General features: G+C 53.1%; 1 long non-coding RNA gene across 1 annotated transcript in view; it reads left to right on the top strand.

Moving 5' to 3' along the window:
* Positions 1-21,420, top strand: part of LOC137480446 (uncharacterized) — a 139,613-nt gene extending 118,193 nt beyond the window's left edge. The window contains exons 2-3 of the long non-coding RNA XR_011002920.1: positions 20,766-20,864; positions 21,317-21,420. This is a non-coding gene — a long non-coding RNA (uncharacterized lncRNA). The remainder of the gene's footprint in view (positions 1-20,765; positions 20,865-21,316) is intronic.
* Positions 21,421-25,527: the final 4,107 nt, after the last annotated feature.

Genomic DNA, 25,527 nt, shown 5'->3' with positions numbered 1-25,527 from the left:
GTGTCCAGATGTGCCGGGAAAGACCCCAGGCTGCTGAGTCCCAGGAGAAGGCTGGGGGAAATGCTCTCACCATGCTCTTTTTACAGCTCCATCACAGCTTGCTTCAGGATGTTGTTTGGCTCACGGAATTTCTTCTTTCCTGTGCCTTTGTTCTTCCCTCTCAGAGGACCTTAACAGAACGTAGTTCCATTTCCCAGGAATGGATCCCACAAAACCAGAGCTCCGCCTGTGGGGTCACCAGGGACACACTACTCACCCTCACGATGGGAGCCGGGCTTGTGTGTAGGAATCAGCAAAGGAACAGGAAAAATCCTCCCTGCAGACACATCTGTAACACAACAGCCACAGAAGCTTCTGTCACCTGGGTCCTGCCAGGTTGTCATCAATTATTCCTTGGTGAGACACTGGGAACATACCGGCAGGAGGCTCCAAGGGCTTCAGAATTTCATTCAGCCAAGCTAATGGAGAAGCCTTCCCATCAACCTCATCTAGAACGGAGCACAGATGAGAACATATTTCAGGGTCTGCTGGGATCCCCTTCTGCCTCTGACAAATGGGCACTGCAAGGCAGTTGGGTAAGGCCGTGGGAACCAGATGTCAATGGACACGGCCAAAGGTGCCCAGGGGCCTGGGGAGCTCAGGCCTGGCTCCTGGTCACTCTCCACACTCTTTCCCTGCCCTGGCAACATCCCTGGAGGGGCGGCTGGAGCAGCCCAGGGCCCTGAGGGCTCTCTCTCCCCCACAGCTGGAACTCTTGCTAAAGCACTGGGGAAAACTGCAGCAGGCAGTGCCAGAACGATCCCTCTGGCCCTCCCTCCCTCCTGCCCTTTCTCACTCCCTTCCTACCTTCTATCTCTCCATCCCTCTTTCCCCTGGGACAAATCCCGCAGCCCAAGGACACAGAGCCAGGCCCTCTCAGGACACACTGGAGCCTTGCTCTCCCCCTCTGCCCGCTCCCCACCATGGGCACCCTGTGCAGTATCTCCCAGGATTTGGGACGTCTCTCCCACAGAGGGACCCCAGCAGGACTGCTCAGTACCCGAGTGCCCTGAGCATAACGATTCCTCTGGGCTGTGCCGGTCTTGTCCAGGCTGTGCCCGCACTGCCAAGCAGCAGAGAGGGCAGCTCAAGCCTCAGCAGGGCTCAGCAGGCCCAGAGGCACAGCAATTACCTCCTGTGACTGTGCCTGGCATCGCCTCCCTTCCTGCAGCAGGGGCTGCCAATGAGCCACTGCTTCCTCCGGGAAACTCAGCCTTCAGCACAGCCTCTCCTTCCATCTCTGGGGAAAGGAAAAGGGACAGCTGGATCAGGTGGGGCTGTTCCCCACTGGGAAGGTGGCATCTTCAGGAGGCAATGCTAGTCAATGACATGGTTAAGAATTAGGAAATCCCTATAAACATTTCAGGTAGGCCAGCTGCCTCCTCTTTCCAAACACGTGGGCTTTCTAAACTATCCAGAGACTGGGAAATTGCAGGGGAGCTCAGAGTCTGCAAGGCCCATGCTGCCGGTTGGGCTCCCTGTCAGCTGGTGCCAAATGCCTTCCTGCAGAGGCTGGGGAGAAGCTGCAGCCAGGCCAGGCTGGCAAACAGCCCTGCAGGCCGTGAAAGCAGCAGCAGGGCAGCCAGGCCGCCATGGATCCCTTCCCGCTGTGCCGGGTACGGCGTGTCCAGATGTGCAGGGAAAGGCCCCAGCTGCTGAGTCCCAGGGGAAGGCTGAAGGAAATGCACCCACCACGGCGTCTCTCCAGATAATTCAGCATCTGGTCCATGTGTTTGGATGCCTCCAGGGAATTACTGTCTCCTGTAGGTTTGTTCCTCTCTCTCGGAGGACCTTAGGAGAAGTGTTTGCATTTCAGATGAATGGATCTCACAAAACCAGAGCTCAGCATGTGGGGTCAGCAGGGACTCACAACTCACCCCTGCGATGGGGGCCAGGCTTCTGTGCAGCAACCAGGAAAGGAGCCTGGAAAGTCTTCCCTGCAGACACACCTGTAACTCAACAGGCACAGAAGCTTCTGTCACCGGCTTCCTGCCAGGTTGTCAATGATTATTCTTTTAGGAACATTGACAACATACCTGCAGGAGGCTTAAGAGGCTGGAAATCTTCCTGCAGCCAAGCTGCTGGAGAAGCCTTCCTAGCATGCTCATCTAGAAGGGAGCACAGAACAGAACCATTTCCTGGTGTGCTGGGATCCCCCTCTGCCTTTGGGAACTGGGACTGCAAGGTGGTCAGGCAAGGCCGTGGCAGCCAGATGTGAAAGGACACGGCCAAAGCTGCAGAGGGGCCTGGGGAGCTCTGGGCTGGCTCCTGGCCACTCTCCACACTTTTGGTAGGCCCTGTGCAACATCCCTGGGAGGGCGGCTGGAGCAGCCCAGGGTCCCTGAGGGCTCTGTCCCTCCCTCTGAGGAAACCCTCCCTAAAGCCCAGGGGAAAAGCATCCCCCAGCGTTTCCCGGGGAGCAGGGAGCGCTGTCCCGGGAAAGGGGAACCAGGCTGCTGGCTCACCTGCTCCCCGCGCTTGCAGCGGAGCAGCCTGGGCAGCCCTGGCAGGCAGGGCCACGGCCAGGAGGAGCAGGAGGAAGAGGCGCAGAGCAAGGGCCATGGTGCCTTGCCCTCTGCCAGTCCCGCAGCTCTTGCTGCCACCGCTGTCCTCACACAGCTGTCGCAGTGTCAGCACCACTGCTGCCAGCGCCGCTGCTGCCACAACAGTTGTGCTCAAGGACTGACTGCTCGGTCGTTGTGGTGCTGTGCAACCACGGGGCTCTGGCACCTCTGTGACCTCAGAGCCTGCTGTGACCTCAGCCTGCTGTGACCCCAGAGCCTGCTGTGACCTCATGGCCAGGCTGGAGTGGTGTGGGGAGTGGGATCTGCCTTCTTTGGCAGGGAGCTCACCCTGCCCAACAACTCTGTCCGAGGGTTGTGACACATCCCACCCCAGCTGATCTCACAGGATGGGGCATGAAGGGATGGAGAGCAGCCCGGCCAAGAAGGCTGGTGCTAGATGAGAGGCTGGAAATGAGTCAGCCATGTGCATCCAAAGGAGAGTGCCCAGGAGGTTGACGGAGGTGATTCCACCTCTTTGCTCTGGTGAGACTCCACCTGGAGTACTGTGGAAGGTGTTTTATACTGCTGGCCGGGGGTCTGTGTACAAATCACGAACGGGACAGGACTGCTGAGGAACGCGTCTCGAGCTGTTTATTTTCTAGCATCAGCCTCATTACATGGTGACGACAATGGGAGGATGCCAGCAGCTCACATCCCCGGCAGCAGACAAAGAACTTAATGTGACAACTTACTTTAAAAGCTTTTTGACCAATCACACAAAGCAAAAGCATATTGACAATAGATTTATCCAACCTCTATAAGCACACGTACCTTTTGTTAATACAGTGCTCGCTTCTTTCAAATACAATACCTACTTGTATTGTAAGCCTTAAAACCCAATGCCCAGAGCTCCATTATTAAGCTTAGAACTTCCTAATGTCTTGCTAGAGATACTTTTCTGTAGCTTAGGGAGTCATTCTAGCCAAGCGGTAATACACAGACCATTGTACTGTTTGTCCTTACTTTTCCACTTCTTATATAATTTTTCTGCTGACAAATCTTACCGCTACTGCTTAGCTCTAATCGCAGTTCTGCTGTCTCTGAGGCCTGCCTTTTGCAGCTTTCCCAAAACCCTCTAATTTTAAAGATTCCCGCGTTTTACAGCGTCTTCTGTGAGCCAGAGAGAAGTTTGATAAGAGGATCCATGTTTACCCCTGAAAGAATTTTCTACCAAAAGTCATTGACATAGAAACCAAGAAAGCAAGGAGGATAAATAAGAGAAACCTGCAACTGCCTATTCCAATAAGCACTTGGCTTGCCCCTGGTGACCAATGAGTAAACTTATGTGCTTTGGAAGAATGTAGAAAAAGCATGCATGCTAGAATAAAACCAGGGTTTGAAGCCTTCTGGAAATGGCGTGTGTTGCCTTGTATTTTCTCCGTCTCTACCGTGACAGAGTACTGCATCCAGCTCTGGGTCCCCAGCACAGGAAGGACACGGTTCTGTTGGATCTAGTCCAGAGGAGGGGCAAAATGCTCTGAGGGCTGGAGCCCTTCTGCTTTGGAGACAGGCTGGGAGAGCTGGGGGTGTTCAGCCTGGAAGAGAGAAGACTCCAGGGAGACCTGATTGCTGCCTTTCAGTACCTTAAGGGGGCTTGTAAAAGAGATGGGACAGAATTCTTAGTAGGGCCTTTTGTGACCAGACCTTGGGGGAATGGTTTTAATCTAAAAGACGGTCGATTCAGACTAGACAAAAGAAACCCATTTTTTACACTGTAGCTTTCGAAACCCTGGCACAGGTTGCCCAGAGAGGTGGACACGCATCCCTGCAGTCATTCAAGCTCGTGCTCTGAGCAACCTGACCTAGTCAAAGGTGTCCCTGCTCACTGCAGGGCATTGGACTAGATGGCCTTTAAACGTCCCTTCCAACCCAAGCCACTCTGTGCTCCTGTGCTCCATCAAAGCAGTGCGGGATTAGTGCTGGGGTGACGATGCTGGCACCTGTATTTTGGTAGTTGTGCCATTTAGCAAATGGCCAAGAGAGGATTGGTGGGCTGGGCAGTGAAGTCTGCAAATAACACACAGTGTGCTCAAGGAGAAACAGGAGAGGAACACAGCTTCCAGTGCAGGTAAATGCCAGCATTTTGCTGCCCATTCCATCTTAAGAAATAAAGGAATGTCCTGAAGATCCCTTTGTGTGGGTGCACTATTGGCTGTATCAGTACTTGTGTTCTGTAAAACAGGTAAATTGTTACAGCTTCTTGCCCTGTTTATCACTGGATAAAACCCAAATGCTGCATTGCTCCCTGTCTACTTTCTTCCAAGTCAAGGCAAATTTTGTTCATTATTGAGTGGGACATATTCATCTGCTCCCAAGCAAATTCTTCTTGCCATTCACACAATGTGGATTTCCTCGAATCAGACTGTAACTAAGGCCTACCTCTCACTAGAATTCAAGTTGATGCATTGTGAGGCAAAGTGTCGAGTAATTTGTCCTGGTGTCTGGCACTGTAGAGGGTTTTTCTGTAATTAAATGACATTTGAAGACAGCTGTAGTCTACCATACTTCTGGCATCCTAGAAATGAAGAAACAGCCTTTGAAACAGGATTTTATCCTTTCTTCCTCCTCCTCCTCCCAGGAATTTTAATCTCTGAGGTCTTAGCTCTTCAGCTGCCTCACAAACATTGTTTTAATTCAGACTGGCATCCATGCAGTGAGCCACAAATCAGGACAGTGGCTGTGAAGCCTGAAGCAATGCAGTTTTATTGCACTGAAAATATTAATCTGTTACCCAGGTTAAGCCAAGCACTTCCCAAATAACTCTACCTATCCTCAGGGATGTTTCCAAAAGGATCACTGTGACAGCTGGGAGTGGGGAGAGAGAGTGTCATCAGCATTAAAAATACAGCTTTCTGAGATCTTTATATTCCAATAAAAAGAGAGTCAAAATTGTTCATATATGGAACATTAACTAAGAAGTGAATGACAGATTGTCAAAATAATTGCTTGAGGAACAAAAAAAACACCATAAATTAAAATCTTTTCATGTGTAGATAATACGTAAACCATCCGGCCAAGAAAAAAAAACAGATGTGCCACAACTAAAAGCAATAAGGCTGTTCCCTCTGTCTCAATACAAAAAAAAAAAAAAAAAAAAGCCTGAAAAGAATCAGAGATCCTCAAGACCTTTACTATATACAGGAGCTTCCAGGTATTGCGGAAAAAAATGAAGGAAACTGTAGTGTGCAATTCACAGAGGTAACCTGGAATTTATTGGTGAACTTGTTGCAAAATTTCTGAGAGCAGACTGGAAAAGCATAGGGACTGATCAGACCATGTGTGGGCATTTCCAGCAGTGTGGGGGATGTTTCTGGGAGCAACTGCAGGGAAGAAAAGCAGCACACGATTACTGGGCGTCCTAGGGCGACGCTATGATGCTCGTATCCCCGATGGTGTGTTCTGTTGATGCTGGATATTATATGGTGTGCCTTCCAGAGGGGCTCTGACAGCGAAGGCGGGGAGAAGAAGAAGCACGGAGTTTGTTATCAGAGACTGCACTCACTCCTCCACAGTCTGCTGGAACACAGAACTCCACGGTGTTCTCTGGCCACGGACGGGGCAGAACACCGCGCTCCTTTGCTTTTTAGTTGCTTTAGCTAGCTGAGGCAGTCCAAGTTTTCCCTCGACTGGTTTTCTTTCCCTTTCCTTGGATCCGTTCAAACCTGCTCCGGACCGGGACCTGGGGAAGCGCCGAGAGCTTGCACTCTGTGGCCCACGGGGGGCTACTCTGGGCAGCAGCCTTTCCCAGTGCCAGAGGGACTGATAACAGAGCCACCATCCACCAGAGAGATTTTCTGAATCTGTCATCTCTCCAGAGCGACAAATGAGTTTTGTCATCTGGTATTGCTCATTTTTTGGGCTGGGGAGTGCTTTGCCTGTTAAATATACAGGTTTTTTCCACTTCTCTCTGAGGACTTTTTTCCCAAAGTGATTGGGGGGAGGGGCGGTATGGGCTTGATTTCTGGGGCGGGCCCTTTGGGGGTTTTCTCCCAAATTTGCCCTAAAGCAGGACACTGGGACAATCTCTTTGCGGGCTGTAGACTTTATGACAGTCTGTCCCCTGGGGCTGGGGGAGCTGTCACGGGGCAGGGAGGGCCAGGGCTGGCAGGGGCTGCTCAGGGATGGGTTTGGCCCCTGTCCCTCGAAGCAGAGACTGCCCAAGCAGCTGCGCTGGCCCCGGGCTCTCCTCCCGGCCGGCTGGGCTTTGCTGGGTGGCACAGCCTGTGCCGAGGGGCGGCAAGGTGCCTGCAGGCCCCAGCTCTGGGGGAAGCAGAGAACGTCCTGGCCGAATCCACCCTGCTGCCAGCTCAGCAGTGCAGCACAGCGCGGGCTCACGCTCCCCATTGCTCCAACAGAATTGCTTGGCAAGTCACGTGCAAATGCTCAGAATCCACCGAGCACCCCAAGAGTTTTGTGCCCCCAGGATGTGCGCAGGTCCTGCATGATAGGCACAGTAGTGACACTGTTCACTGTGCCACTCTCTGCGGTCCTGTGCTATGTTGGTTTCCGGTGGCGGAAGGAAAAGAAACAGTAAGTTGTTGCTGATCGCTACCCTCCAGCACCTTTAAATGCGGCTGATAGTCAGGGAATGTTCCCAGTCAGGCTGCAGTGGAGTTGTGGCCGGTCCGTGGTTGTCCAAAGAGCTCTGCTGAGGGTTCTGCTGCTGCCCAGTGCTTTCATTGGCCTCTTCATTGCTGGGCCTTGTCCTGGGGGGCCCGCTGGGGCTGCAGCCAGTGCTGGCTCCCACTGAGGCTGCCTGGCCAAGAGCAGCCCCAGGGGCACAGGGCAGAGGCAAGGCAAGGTGGGGAGCAGAAAGAGCGGGTTCGAGACTGCCCTCGAATGGCAGACGCGCTCTGGGGCCCGCTCCTGGCCAGGGAGCCTGCCCAGAGCCGTCCCCTGCTCGCCGGGGCCTTGAGGGGCAGCTGTCCAGCTGGGCCAAGCTGTGCCAGCAGCTCCAGCCGTGCTGGGGAGCCTTGCCAGCTCTGGGCCCTGCTGTGCAGGAGGGTCCCAATGTGCCACTGGCAGCCGGGGGCCTCAGCCGCTCCTCTCTCCACAGTCGCTCTGACGCAGTTCCCGCACCCCGGCCGAGAAGGTGTGACTCTCCCTCGCCCCCAGGGAGCTCAGAGACCGGCGGCTTTGGCAGCTCTCCGCTGTGGCCTCCGCAGCAGCAGTTGCCCAAGAAAGCAGAGCACCAGCACTCCGTGCCTCCCCCACGGCCCCGCCGCCCGGCCGTGAAGCGGAAGCCTCCCGAGATCCCCCTACCTCCTCCCCTCCCGAGCCCGCCGCCCTGGTCCGGCTAGCTGGTTGCTGGCTGCATCTGTGAAAGACTTTACTAGCACTGCATGTTTTACCCCACCTGTCAGGGGAAAAAGAAAATAAAAAAATTCTTCAGTTTAGACTTTGTTTTTAGTGTGGTTGGGCCACTCACATTTTGAGCAATTAATTTTCCATGGTACTTCTTCCCTTTTCCTTACTATCCATCAAAAATTCATCTGGACATTAAAATCACCAGAATTCCTGAGATTTACCTCAAAGCCCAGAGGGGAATCTAGCACAAAATATTCTCCCTGTGTACTGCACAACAAGAAATATCCAGAGCAAAGCACATTGGCAGCTGAGGCTTGTGGAACTCCCAGAATACTGAGCCTGCAGAGGAGGCAAACAGCCCTGGCAGTGGCTGAGGGGACTTCTCCTCACAGACTCCTCTGAAGGTGTGTCACTCCAGGAGGGAAAGCTTTTAAACCTTTGCCTCCCCTTCCTCCTGTGCTAAAATGGAAGGCTCCTCCAGAGAAAAAACTGAGCTACAAACAATTCTCCATTCCTCAAGAAAGCTACTCAGCTTCTCAACTTGCCTTAAAGAGCAAAACCAAATGGGGTCAGAAATGTATCATCAAAGAAGTCTGATCGCAGAGAAACCCCAGCATATGAAGGAAAACATTTATTAGCATCACTTCACCTAAAAGAAACCCAGTCCTGAATTGAGCAGCGCTTTAAATGAACTTGAATTCACTTTCCTCACATGTCAACTGGATTGCTTTGCTCTTTTTTTGTCCTAGCGAGAATATTCAAATGATTTGCTCTTGACAGGACTCCTTGGATGGTCCCCAAACCTGGCTCCTGATGATGCCTCGCCTGGGCTGTTAATGCAGCCTGACAGCAGCACCTGACTTTGCCACCCGGTTCATGGTGGCTGGGCATGGCTGGCGCCACGGTCCCCTCTGGTGCCACGGTCCCCTCTGGTGCCACGGTCCCCTCCTGGCTCGTGGCACGTCCCTGCTGGTGGAGGAGCCCTGCTCGTGCTGCTGCCTGCGTTCAACAAGGCCGGTCCCGCTCCCCAGCCAAAGAGAGACTAAAGCCACTGCTTTGGGCAGCTCCTTTGAACGAGTTTAACGCTTACTCATCTCTATCCCAGAGCTCTCAAAAGCCACACAGCAACAGCATAAAGTCACCTCGTCGACAGAGGTGAGGAGGTCTGAGCGAACAGAAGGTCGGCTTTCAAGCACATCAGGTCTTTTATTTAGTGGAAGAACTCACTCCTTCACGAGCCTGTTATAAATAGGGACAAGCCAATCTGGATTAATAATTAATAACTAAATTTGTTTGCTATCCCATATAACTAGAGTTCGAATTCGCCCACAGTCCACAGAGCAGCTCTGGGTGCAAAGCGACAGAATCGGTGCCTCCTCAAGTTTGCGCACCATTGTATTTCCGCAGAGGGTTTTTATACTTTTTATTCTGCCTTCGGCTATAAGTCATTGTGGCAAGCTGCATATTCATGCAGTCTTCTCTCACAGAGAAGGCATTTTGGCTGCTGATATCTTCTGAACAGCAGATCATCAGCTAGTGATGAATCCAGATGTCCTCTTCCTTGTCTTTCCTCCTGATGTTGAGTCTAGGTCCTGTCCTCTACGCCACCTGCTCATGATTTGCTTGGGCGTGCCTTAATGGCCAGCTTTTCGGTTATTGCTTTCTGCTGGCTAGGGCTTTTAAAATGCTAATTAGGTGCCTGCAACTTGCTCGGCAACTTAATCTGCGAATTCCCTTCGCCTTGGTTTTTTACAGTAACTCTAAAACATTTTATGGCCACAGTGTGTAGCATTTATAACTACAGTTTATTACATGCACTCCTAACTGCACGAATTACATCTATAACTGGCTGCTATCTTGGCATTCGGAATCTGTACGAGAGCAGAGGGTCAGCTGTTGATTTTTCTCCACGGTTTTCCTGTAACTCTGCTCATAGCATTGGTAGCCTGACTCCTGCAGAGGAGTTGTGGCTGGTCCGTGGTTGTCCAAAGAGCTCTGCTGAGGGTTCTGCTGCTGCCCAGTGCTTTCATTGGCCTCTTCATTGCTGGGCCTTGTCCTGGGGGGCCCGCTGGGGCTGCAGCCAGTGCTGGCTCCCACTGAGGCTGCCTGGCCAAGAGCAGCCCCAGGGGCACAGGGCAGAGGCAAGGCAAGTTCTCAGCAGTATTTGGGCAACACAGTTCAGGACAGGACAGTGCTTATTTAGTAGCTCATGTAAAGTGTCATGGTAACAGTGATGTTACCGGACAAGCAAGTTTGCTCCAGTTCTGTGTTTAAACAAATCCAACCTGATGAAGGTTTGGCTTTGGCCTTGAGGCTTTGCTCTTTGTGTGAGCCCTGTTCTGGATTGATTCCCACTCAGTCTAGGAGCCAGTTTTGGGTGTAGGCTCATCCCAACCCTGACCCTTGGCAATTCTGGTCTCAAAGGGACCGCCGAGGCTGCACTGCACATGACTGGGGTTCAGGGCTCCATTATCAAGGGGCTTTGAAAAGTTTAAATTACTGTATTCTTAGTATTTGGTTTTCTTTATGGAATTCCTTGACTTTTTTTAAGCTTAGTTTTTAAAAAAAATTCATTTCCAGTGCTTCTTCCAGTTATTGTGTATAGTGAATGATGGCATAATTGCCCCATGGCTGAATTAGAAAACAGTAAGTACTATAAAATGAAATAACTTTTACACACTTATGTCTTTCACAGACTCATGAAACTTATGTTGGTTTGATGCGACCAACAGAAGAGTTTTGCTCTGCTTTTAATTCAAAGAAGAAGAAGAGGTGGAACCTGTTGAGAAGAGTCTCTTCACTTCATAGCTAAAGCAAATTGCCAGCTTTCTTTTTTTGCAGCCCTGGGCAGGAAGATAAAAATCGATCAGCAGAAAATACTCGAGTGAAGGAACTGATATAAATTAGGGACTTGGTCTGTTTGCTCCCTAAGCCCTGGGTTCCTCAGAGCTGCAGCTCCCTGCTCCCTTTGCAGACAGAGGCTGGCTGTGGATGGCAGTCACCTGTCTGGCCTGGTGCACAGCAGGTGCACACACGAGCTGAGGGATCATCCCTGCACACCCCATCCTGGCAGAACTGAGCTCCTTGATGAATCTGACACGGTTTTACGGCATGGCAGCAAAAGAAGGCAAAAGAAAGGCTAGAATTGGTACCATTCCAACCGCTTTACATTTTGCCATGTGTAATGGAGATGGGAACTACAAGTTTCCTATTCATGCACAATTTGCTGTCTGAGAGCACTCCGGTCTCAAATCACAGGGGCTTGCAGCTCTGTGTCTGAGATGACTTTAAAAACAAAAACAACCTTTATGTGCAACACCTGTGTCTCAAAACTTCACAATACAAATCACAAGCTGATTTCTGCTGTTAAATGGATGGAAAAAAAACCTAAAAAGCAAAAAGCAAAAGCAAAACTGTGACCAAATAAAACAGGCAAACACAACAACCACCAGGAAAACAACAAAACCAACACAAACATCCCCACAAATCCAGAAAAAGATAAAAGTCAGGTGAAGGAGGCAGAGATCCAAGAGCAACAAATGGGCAGAGAAACTACAGGAAGGACAGATAATAAGAAAGGAGAGATAAGAAGTGCCTCTGGCATCAAAGTAGCCAGGGGATCTGAGACAGTGTTCTAACCCTTCTGAAAACAATCTGACATAAAAATGAACAGAAAATAAATGATGATGATTGTGATAATGGGAGTCTGCATGTTTAGCTTTAATATATCCATTGTGTGTGAGTTGTGTTTTCCATGTTAAGTCACATCATCTGGCGAGGGGTTTTTTTCTGTCCAAAGAAAAATACTGCAGTGGAAAAGGGGGCCGGCTTGGAAAACACTAAAAGCAAGAGCTAAAAATAAAGTACTTTTTTTTAATATGTTTTTTGGTTGGTTTTCTGGTTGTTCATGGGTTTTTTGTCTGTCTTTGAAAGCAGCCCCTCGGATGTTAATGCACGCAACCAGTCCTTTGTAAAGGGCTGTCTTTGCAAAAAACCTGCCAGCTTTGTGATGCAAGACAGAAACAACATCCCTTGGCCTACACCCAGGATGTTATAAATAATTTTGCTTTCATAGATGGAGTTCTTAATGGTTTATTATTACGATAAGTTTTTTTGGATTGTTAATGAATATAATGAGTTGTTATATAATTAATGTAATAAGTTATTAAGTTGAATGCACAGTTGTTTAAGTGTATGTATATGGCTACTAAACAGAGAAAGGGGGGTGGTAATAAGGTGCAAGGGTAAGGATCTTCTAGAAAAGTGACATTATAGGGTGATGACAGCAACTGGAACTACGACTGGGAAACGAGCCACCCAATAAGTTTGCTGTGTTCCAAAATGTTTGCTCAGGACTGCACTATCTTATAGAGCGATCAGCGACCAAGGAAAGGACCGGTCGGCAAGAGGATCCAAAGCACACCAATCAAGCACCCCCAAGAGACTTTAAAAAATCCCTGGGTCGGAGCACCCAGGCTCTTTCGAGGGTACCTCGTGTCCGCAGGAACACCTTGTCACACAGAACTGTCAGAGCTCCCTCTGGCTTGCCGCGCAGGCCCTAGGCTTACCCTGAGAACTCGGCCTCTGTTGTTCTAAGTTTTAATAAACAGGCACATTCTTTATAAAAGTCATCAGCTTCCTTTTAATTTCATTTTGCCTGTTTACCACAAGGAGGCCCAGCAGCTCCTTGCTGAGGGCCCATTTCATGCAGGAACTGGCACTCAGAATATGAAATCAATAAAAAATGAAAGGGTGGGCGGAGGCGGCAGTGAGGTGGCCTCAAAGGTTCAACTCTGCACTCTGCTTTTGTCACCAACCTTGGCCAAGTTCCTGTGCTTGTTTTCCTGGAGAAATTGTACTCAACAAGGCTTCAGTGCCTTTGATCAAATCAGTCTTAAGAGCAGCTCGGGGCTGGGTCGGTCATTGAGACCTGAGCACGGACTGGGGTCCAGCCAACAAAAGAACATGAGCTGCAGGCCACCCATACAGCTTTTCCTATTAATGAGCACTAAGCCTTTCTTTTTGCAAACAGAGGGATGGTGGGGGGATTTTTGCACCATCAGGCCAAGGCACAAGGCTCTGCATCCTCCCAAGGAACACAGCCAGCCCCCTTCAGTGCGAGAGGGCACGGCCTCAGTTGCAGCCCCGGTGCCTCCTGTGCCCCAGGGCACGGCCCTGGCTGTAAATGTCCTCGGCTGCAGCTCAGGGCCAGGGCGGAGCTCAGCAGCCTCATCAGAGCCCAGGGCCGCGGCCCTTCCCTGCCGGGGCCCTCGCCTGGCCCGGCCCGGCCTGAGCAGCCCGGCCTGGCCCCAGGGGACGGGCTCTGCCTGCCCGCTGTGCCCGCAGCCTTCCGGGCCCAAGGGTTTGCAAGAGGCTTTCTCCCAGCCTTGCAAAACCTTGGCCAAGTGTCCCTTTGCTGTGCTGAGTAGAGTAAAAAACCCCTCACATTTACGCTGATACACAGCTCATGAGGGATCCCTGCACACCTCAGCAGAGACCCCAGAACATCCCTGTGTGCCTCACGAGGGATCCCTGCACACCTCAGCAGAGACCCCAGAACATCCCTGTGTGCCTCATGAGGGATCCCTGCACACCTCAGCAGAGACCCCAAAACATCCCTGTGTGCCTCATGAGGGATCCCTGCACACCTCAGCAGAGACCCCAGAACATCCCTGTGTGCCTCAGGAAGTCCAGGCCCAGATGATCCCACTGAAGGAAATGTGCCCTCAGCCCAGGGACGCTCAGCATGGGCTCCCCCAGCCCCTCGGGGCCCCGCCGCTGCTCACAGCAGCCCCGGCCTGGCTCCTGCCTGCTCTCACCGTGGGCATCCACAGCTGCTCCTGGGCATGGAGCTCAGCCAGGACTGGTGCCGGCTGGGCTTTGCTGGTAGTACCACCTGGACGTATCTATGACAACTCTATTTCTTTATTTGAACATAAAATTTGGTCCAAGCCCTGCCCTGGCAGAGAGGGGCTGCCCACCTTCAGTCGTCTTTGGGCAACAGGACCAGGGGGCTCTGGGGCAGAGGGTCTCGTTGTGGAGGGATGAGTTTTGGGATGGGCTCAAGACATTAGTGCAGCCGCAGCAGGGCAGATAGGGACAGGAGTGAAGAGCTGGGAACACAGGTCGAGTTCTCTCTGCCTGAGTTTTTAGGCTCCTCTTCTGAAGATGCACAGGGAGCACCTTTGGAGAGAGGAGTGGCTGAAGCCCCCGGCTGCCAGTGGCACACTGGGACCCTCCGCACAGCAGGGCCCAGAGCTGGCAAGGCTCCCCAGCACGGCTGGAGCTGCTGGCACAGCTTGGCCCAGCTGGACAGCTGCCCCTCAAGGCCCCGGCGAGCAGGGGACGGCTCTGGGCAGGCTCCCTGGCCAGGAGCGGGCCCCAGAGCGCGTCTGCCTTTCGAGGGCAATCTCGAACCCGCTCTTTCTCCTCCCCACCTTGCCTTGTCTCCGCCCTGTGCCCCTGGGGCTGCTCTTGGCCAGAATTAATAATCCGTGATTGTTCTATCAGGAAAGGGACATGGAGAAGTTGCTCCAGCATGCACCACGGTCTTCACACTGTGACTGGCCAGCACTTTCAGTCAATCCATATCGTGATCCCAGTGTAGACGGGAGCGCAGTCCAGAACCGTTTTCATGCTCTGCTGGGCTCCCCGCGTGCTCTAGGGAACAGGGCAATGCAAGGAGCTCCTTCGTCAGTGCGAGAAGGCACGGCCTGACTTGTAGCCTCCTGTGCCCCAGAGAACCGCCGTGGCTGTAAAGGTGTTTGGCTGCAGCACAGAGCCAGGGCGTAGCGAGGCCCTTGTCATGCCCACGGCGTTGCTCGGCAGCCCCATCGGAGCCCGGGGCCGCAGCCATTCACCGCCGGGGCCGGAGCTGGCCCGACAAGGGTGCGGTGGATACCGGAAACCCCGCCCGGTCCCCAAGGATGGGCTCTGGTCGCCTGCCGGACCCGCAGGCCGGGCCCAAGGCTTTGCAGGAAGCTTCCTGCTGACTTTGCAGCACCTCGACTGGGAGTGTCCCTTTGCTGTGCTGAGAAAACTGAAAAACCCCCTCTAGTTTAACCCCGGTGCACACCTCCTGAGGGATCCCTGCACAGCATAGCAGAGACTATCAATACTCCTTTGTGCCTCAGGAGGGATTCCTGCGCCCCTCAGAAGAGACCCCAAAAGAGCCCTGTGTGCCTCATGATGAATCCGTGCACTCCTTAGAAGAGACCCCAAAAGAGCCATGTGTGCCTCACGAGGAATCCGTGCACACCAATGCAGAAACCCCAAGCCAGCATTGTGTGCCTCCCAAAAGAACCCAGCCTCCTGTCCACCTTCGGAAGGACTCAGCTCCTCTCCAGGCCTTGACGGCAAGCACTAACCCGCCACGTTAATCACGAGGAACTCAAGCCCCTGCCAGCCTTACAGAGGTCTCCAGTCACCTGTATGCCACAGTAGAGATCCCAAATCCCCTAAGAACCTCATGAGGAACCCCTGCCACGTGCCCTGCTTACAAAGGACCCAAAGCCCCGCATGTCTTACTGCAAAACCCTGCACCCACAACACCCCCTACCACCTCGTGGGCCCCATGACGGAGCCTGGTCATCTGCCAGCATTACAGGGGTCCCCCCATTACCTACATGCCATAAAAAAGCCAGGCCTGCCATTAACCCATCCAGCAGCGTGTTCCCTGACAGAAACGAGTTCCCTTCTGGGCATCCCCCAGTGTTGTGGGGCCGGCAGCATCTGTGGGAGCAATGGGGAGCGTGAGCCCGCGCTGTGCTGCGCTGCTGAGCTGGCAGCACGGTGGATACGGCCAGGACGTTCTCTGCTTCCCCCAGAGCTAGGGCCTGCAGGCACCTTGCCGCCCCTCGGCACAGGCTGTGCCACCCAGCAAAGCCCAGCCGGCCGGGAGGAGAGCCCGGGGCCAGCGCAGCTTCTTGGGCAGTCGCTGCTTCGAGGGACACGGGCCAAACCCATCCCTGAGCAGCCCCTGCCAGCCCTGGCCCTCCCTGCCCCATGACTGCTCCCCCAGCCCCAGGGGACAGACTGTCATAAAGTCTACAGCCCGCAAAGAGATTGTCCCAGTGTCCTGCTTTAGGGCAAATTTGGGAGAAAATCCCCAAAAGGGCCCGCCCCAGAAATCAAGCCCACACGGCCCCTCCCCCCAATCAGTTTGGGAAAAAAGTCCTCAGAGAGAAGTGGAAAAAACCTGTATATTTAACAGGCAAAGCACTCCCCAGCCCAAAAAATGAGCAATACCAGATGACAAAACTCATTTGTCGCTCTGAAGAGATGACAGATTCAGAAAATCTCTCTGGTGGATGGTGGCTCTGTTATCAGTCCCTCTGGCACTGGGAAAGGCTGCTGCCCAGAGTAGCCCCCCGTGGGCCACAGAGTGCAAGCTCTCGGCGCTTCCCCAGGTCCCGGTCCGGAGCAGGTTTGAACGGATCCAAGGAAAGGGAAAGAAAACCAGTCGAGGGAAAACTTGGACTGCCTCAGCTAGCTAAAGCAATTAAAAAGCAAAGGAGCGCGGTGTTCTGCCCCGTCCGTGGCCAGAGAACACCGTGGAGTTCTGTGTTCCAGCAGACTGTGGAGGAGTGAGTGCAGTCTCTGATAACAAACTCCGTGCTTCTTCTTCTCCCCGCCTTCGCTGTCAGAGCCCCTCTGGAAGGCACACCATATAATATCCAGCATCAACAGAACACACCATCGGGGATACGAGCATCATAACGTCGCCCTAGGACGCCCAGTAATTGTGTGCTGCTTTTCTTCCCTGCAGTTGCTCCCAGAAACATCCCCCACACTGCTGGAAATGCCCACACATGGTCTGATCAGTCCCTATGCTTTTCCAGTCTGCTCTCAGAAATTTTGCAACAAGTTCACCAATAAATTCCAGGTTACTTCTGTGAATTGCACACTACATTTTCTTTCATTTTTTCCCCAATACCTGGAAGCTCCTGTATATAGTAATGGTCTTGAGGATCTCTGATTCTTTTCAGTCTTTTTTTTTTTTTTTTTGTATTGAGACAGAGGGAACAGCCTTATTGCTTTTAGTTTTGGCACGTCTGTTTTTTTTCTTTGCCGGATGGTTTACTTATTATCTACACATGAAAAGATTTTAATTTATGGTGTTTTTTTTGTTCCCCAAGCAATTATTTTGACAATCTGTCATTCACTCCTTAGTTAATGTTCCATATATGAACAATTTTGACTCTCTTTTTATTGGAATATAAAGATCTCAGAAAGTTGTATTTTTAATGTTGATGACACTCTCTCTCCCCACTCCCAGCTGTCACAGTGATCCTTTTGGAAACATCCCTGAGGATAGGTAGAGTTATTTGGGAAGTGCTTGGCTTAACCTGGGTAACAGATTAATATTTTCAGCGCTATAAACCTGCATTGCTTCAGGCTTCACAGCCACTGTCCTGATTTGTGGCTCACTGCATGGATGCCAGTCTGAATTAAAACAATGTTTGTGAGGCAGCTGAAGAGCTTAGACCTCAGAGATTAAAATTCCTGGGAGGAGGAGGAGGAAGAAAGGATAAAATCCTGTTTCAAAGGCTGTTTCTTCATTTCTAGGATGCCAGAAGTATGGTAGACTACAGCTGTCTTCAAATGTCATTTAATTACAGAAAAACCCTCTACAGTGCCAGACACCAGGACAAATTACTCGACACTTTGCCTCACAATGCATCAACTTGAATTCTAGTGAGAGGTAGGCCTTAGTTACAGTCTGATTCGAGCAAATCCACATTGTGTGAATGGCAAGAAGAATTTGCTTGGGAGCAGATGAATATGTCCCACTCAAGAATGAACAAAATTTGCCTTGACTTGGAAGAAAGTAGACAGGGAGCAATGCAGCATTTGGGTTTTATCCAGCGATAAACAGGGCAAGAAGCTGTAACAATTTACCTGTTTTACAGAACACAAGTACTGATACAGCCAATAGTGCACCCACACAAAGGGATCTTCAGGACATTCCTTTGTTTCTTAACATGGGATGGGCAGCAAAATGCTGGCATTTATCTGCACTGGAAGCTGTGTTCCTCTCCTGTTTCTCCTTGAGCACACTGCGTGTTATTTGCAGACTTCACTGCCCAGCCCACCAATCCTCTCTTGGCCATTTGCTAAATGGCACAACTACCAAAATACAGGTGCCAGCATCGTCACCCCAGCACTAATCCCGCACTGCTTTGATGGAGCACAGGAGCACAGAGTGGCTTGGGTTGGAAGGGACGTTTAAAGGCCATCTAGTCCAATGCCCTGCAGTGAGCAGGGACACCTTTGACTAGGTCAGGTTGCTCAGAGCACGAGCTTGAATGACTGCAGGGATGCATGTCCACCTCTCTGGGCAACCTGTGCCAGGGTTTCGAAAGCTACAGTGTAAAAAATGGGTTTCTTTTGTCTAGTCTGAATCGACCGTCTTTTAGATTAAAACCATTCCCCCAAGGTCTGGTCACAAAAGGCCCTACTAAGAATTCTGTCCCATCTCTTTTACAAGCCCCCTTAAGGTACTGAAAGGCAGCAATCAGGTCTCCCTGGAGTCTTCTCTCTTCCAGGCTGAACACCCCCAGCTCTCCCAGCCTGTCTCCAAAGCAGAAGGGCTCCAGCCCTCAGAGCATTTTGCCCCTCCTCTGGACTAGATCCAACAGAACCGTGTCCTTCCTGTGCTGGGGACCCAGAGCTGGATGCAGTACTCTGTCACGGTAGAGACGGAGAAAATACAAGGCAACACACGCCATTTCCAGAAGGCTTCAAACCCTGGTTTTATTCTAGCATGCATGCTTTTTCTACATTCTTCCAAAGCACATAAGTTTACTCATTGGTCACCAGAGGCAAGCCAAGTGCTTATTGGAATAGGCAGTTGCAGGTTTCTCTTATTTATCCTTCTTGCTTTCTTGGTTTCTATGTCAATGACTTTTGGTAGAAAATTCTTTCAGGGGTAAACATGGATCCTCTTATCAAACTTCTCTCTGGCTCACAGAAGACGCTGTAAAATGCGGGAATCTTTAAAATTAGAGGGTTTTGGGAAAGCTGCAAAAGGCAGGCCTCAGAGACAGCAGAACTGCGATTAGAGCTAAGCAGTAGCGGTAAGATTTGTCAGCAGAAAAATTATATAAGAAGTGGAAAAGTAAGGACAAACAGTACAATGGTCTGTGTGTTACCGCTTGGCTAGAATGACTCCCTAAGCTACAGAAAAGTATCTCTAGCAAGATATTAGGAAGTTCTAAGCTTAATAATGGAGCTCTGGGCATTGGGTTTTAAGGCTTACAATACAAGTAGGTATTGTATTTGAAAGAAGCGAGCACTGCATTAACAAAAGGTACGTGTGCTTATAGAGGTTGGATAAATCTATTGTCAATATGCTTTTGCTTTGTGTGATTGGTCAAAAAGCTTTTAAAGTAAGTTGTCACATTAAGTTCTTTGTCTGCTGCCGGGGATGTGAGCTGCTGGCATCCTCCCATTGTCGTCACCATGTAATGAGGCTGATGCTAGAAAATAAACAGCTCGAGACGCGTTCCTCAGCAGTCCTGTCCCGTTCGTGATTTGTACACAGACCCCCGGCCAGCAGTATAAAACACCTTCCACAGTACTCCAGGTGGAGTCTCACCAGAGCAAAGAGGTGGAATCACCTCCGTCAACCTCCTGGGCACTCTCCTTTGGATGCACATGGCTGACTCATTTCCAGCCTCTCATCTAGCACCAGCCTTCTTGGCCAGGCTGCTCTCCATCCCTTCATGCCCCATCCTGTGAGATCAGCTGGGGTGGGATGTGTCACAACCCCTGGACAGAGCTGTTGGGCAGGGTGAGCTCCCTGCCAAAGAAGGCAGATCCCACTCCCCACACCACTCCAGCCTGGCCATGAGGTCACAGCAGGCTCTGGGGTCACAGCAGGCTGAGGTCACAGCAGGCTCTGAGGTCACAGAGGTGCCAGAGCCCCGTGGTTGCACAGCACCACAACGACCGAGCAGTCAGTCCTTGAGCACAACTGCTGTGGCAGCAGCGGCGCTGGCAGCAGTGGTGCTGACACTGCGACAGCTGTGTGAGGACAGCGGTGGCAGCAAGAGCTGCGGGACTGGCAGAGGGCAAGGCACCATGGCCCTTGCTCTGCGCCTCTTCCTCCTGCTCCTCCTGGCCGTGGCCCTGCCTGCCAGGGCTGCCCAGGCTGCTCCGCTGCAAGCGCGGGGAGCAGGTGAGCCAGCAGCCTGGTTCCCCTTTCCCGGGACAGCGCTCCCTGCTCCCCGGGAAGCGCTGGGGGATGCTTTGCCCCTGGGCTTTAGGGAGGGTTTCCTCAGTGGGAGGGACAGAGCCCTCAGGGACCCTGGGCTGCTCCAGCCGCCCTCCCAGGGATGTTGCTCAGCGCCTACCAAAAGTGTGGAGAGTGGCCAGGAGCCAGCCCAGAGCTCCCCAGGCCCCTGTGCAGCTTTGGCCGTGTCCTTTCACATCTGGCTGCCACGGCCTTGCCTGACCACCTTGCAGTCCCAGTTCCCTAAGGCAGAGGGGGATCCCAGCACACCAGGAAATGGTTCTGTTCTGTGCTCCCTTCTAGATGAGCATGCTAGGAAGGCTTCTCCAGCAGCTTGGCTGCAGGAAGATTTCCAGCCTCTTAAGCCTCCTGCAGGTATGTTGTCAATGTTCCTAAAAGAATAATCATTGACAACCTGGCAGGAAGCCGGTGACAGAAGCTTCTGTGCCTGTTGAGTTACAGGTGTGTCTGCAGGGAAGACTTTCCAGGCTCCTTTCCCGGTTGCTGCACAGAAGCCTGGCTCCCATCACAGGGGTGAGTTGTGAGTCCCTGCTGACCCCACATGCTGAGCTCTGGTTTTGTGAGATCCATTCATCTGAAATGCAAACACTTCTCTTAAGGTCCTCTGAGAGAGAGGAACAAACCTACAGGAGACAGTAATTCCCTGGAGGCATCCAAACACATGGACCAGATGCTGAATTATCTGGAGAGACACCGTGGTGGGTGCATTTCCTTCAGCCTTCCCCTGGGACTCAGCAGCCGGGGCCTTTCCCTGCACATCTGGACACGCCGTGCCTGGCACAGCGGGATGGGATCCATGGCAGCCTGGCTGCCCTGCTGCTGCTTTCAATGCCTGCAGGGCTGTTTGCCATCCTGGCATGGCTGCAGCTTCTCCCCAGCCTCTGCAGGAAGGCATTTGGCACCAGCTGACAGGGAGCCCAACCGGCAGCATGGGCCTTGCAGACTCTGAGATCCCCTGCAATTTCCCAGTCTCTGGATAGTTTAGAAAGCCCACGTGTTTGGAAAGAGGAGGCCGCTGGCCTACCTGAAATGTTTATAGGGATTTCCTAATTCTTAACCATGTTATTGACAAGCATTGCCTCCTGAAGATGCCACCTTCCCAGGGGGGAACAGCCCCACCTGATCCAGCTGTCCCTTTTCCTTTCCCCAGAGATGGAAGGAGAGGCTGTGCTGAAGGCTGAGTTTCCCAGAGGAAGCAGTGGCTCATTGGCAGCCTCTGCTGCAGGAAGGGAGGCGATGCCAGGCACAGTCACAGGAGGTAATTGCTGAGGCCTGCTGAGCCCTGCTGAGGCTTGAGCTGCCCTCTCTGCTGCTTGGCAGTGCGGGCACAGCCCAGACAAGACCGGCACAGCCCAGAGGAATTGTTATGCTCAGGGCACTCGGGTACTGAGCAGTCCTGCTGGGGTCCCTCCATGGAAGACACGTCCCTAAACCTGGGAGAGACTGCACGGGGTGCCCATGGTGGGGAACGGGCAGAGGGGGAGAGCAAGGCTCCAGTGTGTCCTGAGAGGGCCTGGCTATTTGTCCTTGGGCTGGGGGATTTGTCCCAGGGGAAAGAGGGATGGAGAGATAGAAGGTAGGAAGGGAGTGAGAAAGGGCAGAAGGGAGGGAGGGCCAGAGGGATCGTTCTGGCACTGCCTGCTGCAGTTTTCCCCAGTGCTTTAGCAAGAGTTCCAGCTGTGGGCGTGAGAGAGCCCTCAGGGCCCTGGGCTGCTCCAGCCACTCCTCCAGGGATGTTGCCAGGGCAGGGAAAGAGTGTGGAGAGTGACCAGGAGCCAGGCCTGAGCTCCCCAGGCCCCCGGGCACCTTTGGCCGTGTCCATTGTCATCTGGCTCCCACGGCCTTACCCAACAGTCGTCCAGTGCCCATTTCTCAGAGGCAGAAGGGGATCCCAGCAGACCCTGAAATATGTTCTCATCTGTGCTCCGTTCTAGATGAGGTTGATGGGAAGGCTTCTCCATTAGCTTGGCTGAATGAAATTCTGAAGCCCTTGGAGCCTCCTGCCGGTATGTTCCCAGTGTCTCCCCAAGGAATAGTTGATGACAACCTGGCAGGACCCAGGTGACAGAAGCTTCTGTGGCTGTTGTGTTACAGATGTGTCTGCAGGGAGGATTTTTCCTGTTCCTTTGCTGATTCCTACACACAAGCCCGGCTCCCATCGTGAGGGTGAGTAGTGTGTCCCTGGTGACCCCACAGGCGGAGCTCTGGTTTTGTGGGATCCATTCCTGGGAAATGGAACTACGTTCTGTTAAGGTCCTCTGAGAGGGAAGAACAAAGGCACAGGAAAGAAGAAATTCCGTGAGCCAAACAACATCCTGAAGCAAGCTGTGATGGAGCTGCAAAAAGAGCATGGTGAGAGCATTTCCCCCAGCCTTCCCCTGGGACTCAGCAGCCGGGGCCTTTCCCGGCACATCTGGGCACGCCGTGCCCGGCACAGCGGGAAGGGATCCATGGCGGCCTGGCTGCCCTGCTGCTGCTTTCACGGCCTGCAGGGCTGTTTGCCAGCCTGGCCTGGCTGCAGCTTCTCCCCAGCCTCTGCAGGAAGGCATTTGGCACCAGCTGACAGGGAGCCCAACCTGCAGCATGGGCCATGCACACCCTGAGCTCCCCTGCAATTTCCTGCTCCCAGGCACATCCTGTGGGGTGGCTGCTTGGAGAAGGAAGGGCTATAGCCAGCCCCAAGGGCTTGGGGCAATCAGGACTTTCCTGATCCTTATCCATGTCTTTGACAAGTATTGCCTCCTGAAGTTTCCACCTTCCCGATGTGTAATGATTCCATCTGATCCAGCTGTGCCCCTTCCTTTCTCAAGGGATGGACAGAGAGGCTTTATGGAAGGCAGCATTTCCTGAAGGAAGGGAGGCAATTCCAGGCATGGGCACAGTCACAGGAGGTAATTGCTGTGCCTCTGGGCCTGCTGAGCCCTGCTGAGGCTTGAGCTGCCCTCTCTGCTGCTTGGCAGTGCAGGCACAGCCCAGACAAGACCGGCACAGCCCAGAGGAATTGTTATGCTCAGGGCACTCGGGTACTGAGCAGTCCTGCTGGGGTCCCTCCGTGGGAGAAACGTCCCTAAACCTGGGAGAGACTGCACGGGGTGCCCATGGTGGGAAAGGGCAGAGGGCGAGAGCAAGGCTCCAGTGTGTCCTGAGAGGGCCTGGCTATGTGTCCTTGGGCTGGGAGAGGTTTTCCGCGGTCAGCTGGGTGAGCAGGAGGGAGGGACAAAGGTTGGGTGGGATAGTTGTGGCACTGCCTGCTGCAGTTTCCCCAAGCATTTAGTGAGGGTTTCCTGTGTGGGAGTGAGAGAGCCCCAGGGCCCTGGGCTGCTCCAGCTGCCCCTCCAGGGATGTTGTACAGGGCCTGCAAAGAGTATGGAGAGTGACCAGGAGCCACAGGCTCCCACAGCCTTATCTGACCCCCTTGCAGTGCCCAGTTCCCTAAGGCAGAAGGGGATCCCAGCACACCATGGAAATGGGTCTGATCTGTGCTCCCTTCTAGACTGGGATTACGAGTTGGGAATGCTGGTGAATGGTGATTGGGATTACGAGTTGGAAATGCTGGTGAATGGTTTTTTGAAGGCTTTACCAGAGGCTGGAGGCAAGTTCTCAATGTACCTTTCCTGACAGAATAATCAGTGTCAATGTGGCGAGAGCTCACTCATGTGGCATTTCCCTTAAGTTCCCCTGAAGGTTGATCAGCTCTGGAAATGCTCCCCTGCTCCATTCTGGAGCCCAACAGTGATCCCACAGGATCGCTGTCAGTGGGAGGAAGGAGCATTTAGCTCTCCATCTTCCACCCATGTGCCATGCCAGTGTGTCCTTCCGGGTGCTCTGTGCAGCCACCGAGAAGAGCAGAGAGGGAAGGGGCCGGGCCCAGGGCTGTGCCCCGGGGCTGTGCCTTTGGCAGCTCCTTTGCCGGCCCCAGGGAGCCTGAGCTGCTCCTGCTGCTGCTGCCAAGCCCTGGCCCAGGCTGGGGCTGGGTTTAGAGCTGCTGGCAGCTCCAGGGAGTCCTTTCTCCCCTGACTGCCCCGCAAGGGGCTCCTTCCATCCCAGTGTGGGGCCACCGCAGGCACGTGGTCCCCCTGCCCCTGCTCCTGAGTGGAAGGCAGAGCTGAGGGAGTGCCTTGGAGGGCACCAATCACCCAGGGGCACTCACTGCCACTCTGGCCTGAAGGAGAATCTTCAGCAGAGTCACAGGAGCTGTTCTGTCCTGCCTTTCTTTGCAGCTGAACCTGTTGCTAAAAGTGATCTGGCTTCCCAACCCACGTTCAGGATTGCGCCTTTGGGAGATGGTGAGGGTAGGTCAAGGCCTTTCCCCCTGGGAGAGCTGCCAGCTCAGAGCCCAAAGCTCGGCCAGGAGGCCATGGCTGCAGGTGCCAGGACAGAACCATGCACGTGTGCGCCCTCACCCTGGGCAATCTCATCCGACTTCGGCTCGGGACTGGCAGTTGTTTGGAGGAGGGGGGGCCCTGGCCCAGCCCTAAAAACCCAGATGTTTTATGAATCTTATTTCCATTTTTGCTAAGCATGACGCCCTAAAGATATCAGCAAACAAATGGGTGATTGTTCCACCTGATCCAGTTGTTCTTTTTTGTTTCCCTAGTGACAGACCAAAAGGCAGGACAGAAGGAGGTGTTTCCCCAAAGAAGCAGTGGCCCATTGGCAGCCCCTGCTGCAGGAAGGGAGGCGATGCCAGGCATGGGCACAGTCACAGGAGGTAATTGCTGTGCCTCTGGGCCTGCTGAGCCCTGCTGAGGCTTGAGCTGCCCTCTCTGCTGCTTGGCAGTGCAGGCACAGCCCAGAAAAGACCAGCACAGCCCAGAGGAATTGTTATGCTCAGGGCACTCGGGTACTGAGCAGTCCTGCTGGGGTCCCTCTGTGGGAGAGACGTCCCTAAACCTGGGAGAGACTGCACGGGGTGCCCATGGTGGGGAACGGGCAGAGGGGGAGAGCAAGGCTCCAGTGTGTCCTGAGAGGGCCTGGCTATTTGTCCTTGGGCTGGGGGATTTGTCCCAGGGGAAAGAGGGATGGAGAGATAGAAGGTAGGAAGGGAGTAAGAAAGGGCAGGAGGGAGGGAGGGCCAGAGGGATTGTTCTGGCACTGCCTGCTGCAGTTTTCCCCAGTGCTTTAGCAAGAGTTCCAGCTGTGGTCGTGAGAGAGCTCTCAGGGCCCTGGGCTGCTCCAGCCGCCCCTCCAGGGATGTTGCAAGGGCAGGGAAAGAGTGTGGAGAGTGACCAGGAGCCAGGCCTGAGCTCCCCAGGCCCCCGGGCACCTTTGGCCGTGTCCATTGACATCTGGCTCCCACGGCCTTACCCAACTGCCGTGCAGTGCCCATTTCTCAGAGGCAGAAGGGGATCCCAGCAGACC

The sequence above is a fragment of the Anomalospiza imberbis genome, chromosome 11 (genome assembly GCF_031753505.1).
Source record: "Anomalospiza imberbis isolate Cuckoo-Finch-1a 21T00152 chromosome 11, ASM3175350v1, whole genome shotgun sequence".
Taxonomy (NCBI): Eukaryota; Metazoa; Chordata; class Aves; order Passeriformes; family Viduidae; genus Anomalospiza; species Anomalospiza imberbis.
This window is presented reverse-complemented; position numbering and strand designations above follow the sequence as displayed.